The sequence below is a fragment of the Clytia hemisphaerica genome, unplaced genomic scaffold (assembly GCF_902728285.1).
Source record: "Clytia hemisphaerica strain Z4C2 unplaced genomic scaffold, Clytia hemisphaerica genome assembly, whole genome shotgun sequence".
In the NCBI taxonomy this organism is placed as follows: Eukaryota; Metazoa; Cnidaria; class Hydrozoa; order Leptothecata; family Clytiidae; genus Clytia; species Clytia hemisphaerica.
The window spans coordinates 291,768-298,582 of NW_027104547.1; the positions used below are offsets into that span (position 1 = coordinate 291,768).

At 35.2% G+C, this 6,815-nt stretch overlaps 1 long non-coding RNA gene across 1 annotated transcript; it reads left to right on the plus strand.

The window, feature by feature from the left end:
• The first annotated feature begins 827 nt into the window (after nucleotides 1-827).
• On the plus strand, nucleotides 828-5,659 carry LOC136822709 (uncharacterized). Its single transcript, XR_010848936.1, has 3 exons — nucleotides 828-1,070; nucleotides 2,041-2,101; nucleotides 5,596-5,659. It is a non-coding gene; the product is annotated as an uncharacterized lncRNA (long non-coding RNA).
• The last annotated feature ends 1,156 nt before the right edge of the window (nucleotides 5,660-6,815 follow it).

A 6,815-nucleotide genomic window follows, 5' to 3' on the forward strand; every position in this document is an offset into this window, starting at 1 on the left:
ATAGAAATAAGATCGGAAATGGCAGAAAAAAATTAAATATAGGGGAGTAGGGTTGAGGATATAACATTCTTTAGAAACTTACCCCCGGACCTTGTGAATTTTGACCCCCCCCGGATTACAGGTCTGAGAGCCAATGAAGTATAAGCCCGAAGGGCTAGAAGTCAATCTCCCTGGTAGGATTTGTAGCCAACAAATCCTACAAAAGTTGCGCGGTCTTGAGGGGCACGCCTGGTTTTTACACAAACGACAGATTGAAACTAAAATTTAACGCTAAATTTCGAAAAAAATATCAACCGTAAACAAAGAATTGCTAGATTCAATCTGTCGTCAATAATACGGCGTATTTTTTAAGGCTTCACTTTTTCTTGCCTGAGAAAGGTTAAAGATTGAACTCTACCCTTCGGGCTTTAAACTCAATGGTCTGAGCCCCTGGACATTCAAAATATTCCTCAAACTGAGCAAGTTTTCCCCCGTGACAGGGCAAATTTTGTAGATTTTTCACTACCCCCCCCACACTATTAAAATTATATCCTCCACTTTTTTTTTGATGAAGCAATTTTGCTCTAATTATGTAATAATAATAATAATAATGATTTCAATTTCGAACAGTGGAAAGATCGAAAAAACTCTTCGAATTTCGAATGTTTACAAAATAATAATGAAACAGATAGGGCTTTTAAACTCATTCGAATGATTAGAAATTTCAAATCACCATTTTTTCAACTCGAAGTTTGATTTAGAGAGAATTCGTCCCAAGCCCTTCCGTCTTCCTTTTATAGTAACGCATCAATACAACATATTCTCTGACCCAGACTCCCTATTTTCCTTTTAAGGCGACTCAAATGTTGCATTTTTTCTTCCTGCCGTCTCTGCACTCAGATCTCCTTTCTTTTCGAAAAATTTCTTGTTTGCAAATTTCCTTATAAGGAAATAGAGGAATTTTGCTCTCTTTTCGATCGTGAATTTGCTTTCACATTTCAAACGTGGATGTGAATCACTCGGGCAAGTTACTCTGAGAAGTCAAAGACACAAGTTTCGAAGAAAACTATGAAACCAATTTTGGAGAAAAGGTATGTATATTTTTATTTATTTTTATACGGTCAACTCTCGCTTCATTATCCTGTTGTCTATTCGTGTTGACTTTTATGCATTCAAAGTAAAGGATACTTTAAGTGGATAAATTTTGGCGTGGATTTAATTTGGCGATTGGCCAAAATACGATTTTTGGTGGGGATTTAATTTGGCGATAGATCAATTTCGTAAAATTTGGCGAATTGGAAATTTTGTCACACTGAAATGGGTGAAGATTACTCAAAAATATACTACAAAGTTGTGATTTTTCATATAATTCTCTTTTTGTTAAATTTGGCGGGGATTTAATTTGGCGAATTACCGAATTTGGAAATTTTGGCGAGGATTTAATTTGGCGAATTTTGGCACAATTCGCCAAATTTAATCCCCGCCAAAATTTATCTACTTAAGGTAGCTCTTACACTCTTTTTTATAATAAGAACATTCTAGGCTTAGAGGGGAAAAAGTTAATAGCATGTTAAGAATATTGTCTATTTATTTCTATAGGAGACATTTAATTATAAGAGAATTTTAGAAATGTTCTTCCTGGTCGAAACCAGAAATAACAAAGAAATGTAACAATATGTAATTGGTTTCAAATAAGGTAAAACGAAAGAAAAAAAGGAATACAATCAGTTTGTACACAATAAACAGGAATTAGTCCTAATTCAAAAGTTAAGGCGTGGTTACATTACATTAATTTATTTTTAAATTTCTGAAATTTTTTAATTTAAAAACTCGATTAAAAAATTTACCCTCTTTTAAAGAAAGTAAAGACGAATAAATTCTTGAAAAATCTTTTTCGAGGAATGGATTTTCTAGCGTTTGGAATTTTTAAAACGTACTATGAGATAGGGTTTTTGACACTTTTGGGGAGAGAATCATAAAATGTGGGTACTCATTATTTCAGGGACGATACAAAAGTCAAATCCGAACATCTAGTATTTTGTATTACGTTATACTTTTCAGATTGGAGGAGAGCTACCTTTATCGAAGCGATGTTCTTTTTGTGTCATATCTTTCAGAATGGGTAAGTTTTAATTTTGCTTAAAGTAAAAGGTTCGGATTTAATGTTTCATGTGCTGCTCTAACCAAGGGAAATCAAGATTGGCTTTTTCGGACAAAAGCCACAGTTTGTTGTCGTCAATAGCGTGTACGGCAGGTTCACCAACTTTATCAGGATAGTCCAACGTACTTTGACTGCCAATGTTCGTTACTTCGATAGATTTGATACCTGTAGAAACGAATCGAAATAGCATAATTCAAATGGAAATCTTAATTTGAATGAAGTGATTTAGTGGAATTTTCTGTGGTTCATCAGGATTTCTAGAATTGTTTCCAGGACCTTCCCAAATATGGTGTCATCCTCATAAGATATAAGAAATCAAGAAGATTACGGACAAATCATTTCAAAATACATTTATTTCAAAAAATGTTAAGTGAGTAAAGGTATAAAGGGGTCTTAAAGAAAGAAAATTTTGGCGGGAACTAATTTTGGTGAATGACCTATGCCCTATTTTGAGCAACTTTGATGAATTTCAGGGTTCATTCAGGCAAACAAAAAACAAAAAAAATAACTTTGGCGGGAACTTGGCAAGTTGAGCAAAATATTTAATTTTGGCGGGAATTAATTTTGGCGAATTTCGTCTAAATCCGCCAAAATTAAGTTAATATCGAATCAAAAGGAAAAACATTTAGCGTAAGATTGAGAGAGACGTCTGTTGAGAGATAAAATCTTTGAATCAAGAGTTACCAGTTTCTTGGTCAAATTGAGTTTCAAACTCTACCAACTCTACCATGTATGTGTTTTCGCCTGTTGTTGTCAAAATTTCCAATATGTCCTCCACTCTGGCAAATTTCATACCTTAAAGAAAGGAAATTTTTGTGGAAATTACATTTGGCAGCTGGCCAAAAAAGTTTTTACAGAGGGAATTTAATTTGGTAGATGGGGGAAAAATTTAAATTTGGCGGGATTCTAATTTGACTGATGGCTTTAAAAAAATCGCTAAGTAAGAAAACACCATGGCATGAAAACGGATACATATGGAGGATGAATAAAATAATTAGAATTTGGCGGATGGCAAAAGAAACTAAATTTGGCGGGAATTTAGTTCCCGCCAAAATTTCTTCTTTTAAGGTACCTTGCATTGGACAATAGCTTCCTATCGTTAAAACTGTTTTTTTTCCAAACTCGTTCAACTTTTCTAGTTTGTTGATTGACATGACTTCTTTTATGCCTTTTTCTATTTTTGTCTCCACCAAGGCCTTTTTTTCTTCAGAAAAATTTATTGGAATGCGGCGCTTTCTTTTCAAGCGTCTGAGGGGTTCTCCTTCACCATTAAAAAGTAACGTCTTCTTGCAAATAGAATTTTCCGGATCCTCCAAACCTGGAAATTTTTTGGTTAGCTCGCAAAATACGACCCAATCAAAGAGCTAAAAGAAGAATAAAAGTAAACAATTAATCGAATTCTTAAAGCCTAAAAGCAAGATCGAAAGATATTTTTTTGGATTTTTGAGATTGTTTGGATCTTACTGGGATTTTTGGTATTTTCGAGACAGTGTATGAGTACACAGGTCCAAACCGTCGCATGGAGTTGGCGAAGTGATTAAGCACGTGAGTTGTGAAGTTTAAGATCACAGCTGGAAAGTCCCTTTCCATCAAAGCAACGGACTGATGGAGGTGTACCTCAACCGATTTTAGCATTTCTTCGTTGAATTTCTTCATGAAAAGGTTTGATAAAAATGCAAAGAAATAAAACAATGTGCGTCTCTGTCTTTGTGATAATGAATTCCGCAGAGTAAATATCCATACGTTGTTAACAGTATACTAAAAAAGTGAAAAAATACAGAAATACAATTTCTTTACAATCTTTTACTTAGATCAAAGTAATTCGATGCCTAAGTTGGTGGGAGAAAACTAAAAAGAGGGGAAGCTATCTAAAAACTTTGAGATAAAACAGTGTCGTAGGAAACATTTTCATATTGGGGGGTGGGGGGGGGCTGAAGTTTAGTGACACCGCGAGGGCCAACCATGGTTTTTCCCGAGGTGAGGGGGGAAATTTGGAAAATTTGAGCCCTAGATTGCTTAAAAATGAACTAAAAACTTTGCATTTCGCATAACCCCCTTGTTGCTATTAAAGAAAGTTCAATCAATCCTTTTATAAAGAATCAAATTATTTAATAAAAACTTTACCTCTTGCCAGCCATGGTGATTTTTCAAAACTTTGTTCGCGTTGGTGTAGACACTGCCCTTGTAGCCAGTATATTCTGGTGGAAAATTAACCAAGTCAACACGAGAGTTTCCAAGAGTCGTTTCTTCGCCTATGGAAAAGTATCAAGGTACTCATAATTATCTTAAATTTTTGACCAACTAACTTATCTCTGTTATAAATAAAAAGACATCATTTTCCATCCCGCCTTGAAACTATTACAGAACATGAAGCGTACGTTATTACGTTGTTATTTAAATAGTTAGTGATACTTACAAGAAAGCACGCGTGTATGGTCTTTCTTCAACTTTTTGCCACGAAGCTCCTTTTCTGCGGCTGTGACTTGCTCGATCGAAGATGCCTGTACTTGCCGAGAGATGTACTGGATGACATTCATCACTGCTCGACGGATTGTGTGCATCCCGTCAGGTTGTACATCTCTACTGAAGTCGTGATAAGGCAACTTCATGAAGGAGTAATTACCTGTTGAAAATAGGAGTATCAGCTTTTTAAAATCAAGAATTTGCAAGTCAAATATCAAGGACGAAAAATTGCAGTGAAGTCTCCTTAACTTGAATTATGGTTTCACGATGCTAACAAATCTTTTCGGGATTCAAGTTATGGAGGATTGAGTCACGGAGACGCTAAAGTAGATCATCTGGTCAGATTACCTTTGACTTCTTTTGCAAATTTACTTTTTAGTGATTTGTTAGGCTTGTCCTCCCATTGCTGCCGTAGGCTAATCTGCTCTTCCTTGGAATAAGCAACACCTGGTTCAGAGTTCTCTGGTTTACCGCCAGGATAGCCTTTCGATTCTCTCAACACGTGATCTTCAGGGAGAAATTTGCGGCTACCATGATAAACCACTTTGTTTAAGTCAGATATTCTCTTCCCTTCATTTTTGCACCACATGCATGCCCTCAGTGCACCTGTGTAAAGATCGTTAGAAAGGTTATTTCACATTTCTTTTGTTGACATATATTTTCTGTCCGATCAATGTCTTGTTGAATTAACACTTATCACGGAGACTTTGTTTTTGTTTATTTCCAACGTTAAAACCTATTGGAAAGAGGCAAGTTCATTTGTTTTAAATTCTGTTTGCTGCCCTGGGTTGGCTAGGAAAGTTTTGGAAACATGGGTTTGCACTTTCATTGTCTAGGGAGACCAAGCTTTATAATTTTTTCTAAAATTTTGAGCTTGGATATCCAGGCTAATATTTACCTTGACCACAAATGTGCATCACTTTTGCCATAGCTGGTGTATCAAAAATATACTGACAAAGACGGACTTTGACCTCTTCATTCTTTTTTTTCAGGTATATGGTGCAATGCATGAGTTCCTGAAGCTCTTCAACAAAGACGTCAAGATAAGGCTCAAGATTGAATGCCTCTTTGGATCCATTCCCAGGAACGATACCCAACATGTGGATGCCAGCAAAAGATTTCCTGAACGACGGGGGAAAAATTCAGGATCTTGAGGAGGAGTGGACACATCGAGTACTGTCTATTCTCTTGCCGAAGAGGGTTCACACCATCAGCACAAAATGACAAACCAACACCTAACAAAACAGGTTCAAATTTCACTCCTTAATATCGTTATTTATCACGTCAGAGCCTGGGTTTAGGTCCTAGGCACAAATTAGTTTTGAGTTTTAAGTTCTCCCAAAGATCATTCACCAAACAAATTGTTCCACCAAAAATGGTTATTCAATTGCGATTAAGGGATAGAAAATTAAAACATGTCCCAAATTACCTTAAGTGGATAAATTTTTGCGTGTACTAATTTTCGCGAGACGAGAATTTAAAGATTTCGCGTGGATTAAATTTCACGAATCAAGGGTCTTTAAAATTTTCGCATGGATTAAATTTCGCGAAAATGGCCTTCTTTATTTAATTTCACGACTATATAAATTGTAACTAGAAAAGAAATGTGTGTTTTTTAATGGAACAAAGGCAGAAAAAGGCACTCAGAAGCTTTCAAAAAATTTAAAAGAAAGTACTTTTAGGAGATTACTAGAGTTTATTATTGAAATGAAGAGTTGAACTCGTAATATGTTTTGATTGTAACATGTTTTCTAAAGTCTATTCACGATAAGTGTGCACTCACAGTGATGACGTTCGACGATCAAGGATTCACTTCAGTGAAAATGATAGTTATAGCACTTTTCTACAAGATCTTAATTTTTTTCTTCTTCATTTTCATCTTCATTTTTAGAATTTTTAAATTTTTTTTTTTATTTCAACTTTATAAAGATTGAAGAATTCCTTCAAAAGTTATAGGTAATGAAAAAAACGAAAACGAAAACGGCCAAAATTCGCGAAAACCGCTAAAATTAATCCGCTCGAAAATTTATCCACTTAAGGGGTCAAGAGGATTTTCCCTATTCAATTTCATCCAATTTCTACCACTTTTAAAATTCCTCAAACAAAACAAGTATAAGTAATTTTGTTTTTCTACAGGTGATGCTATTGAGAGCCCCAAACCAATATGATGAAAAAGTGAAAATTAATTTCTTACCGATGCGTCCACGAAACG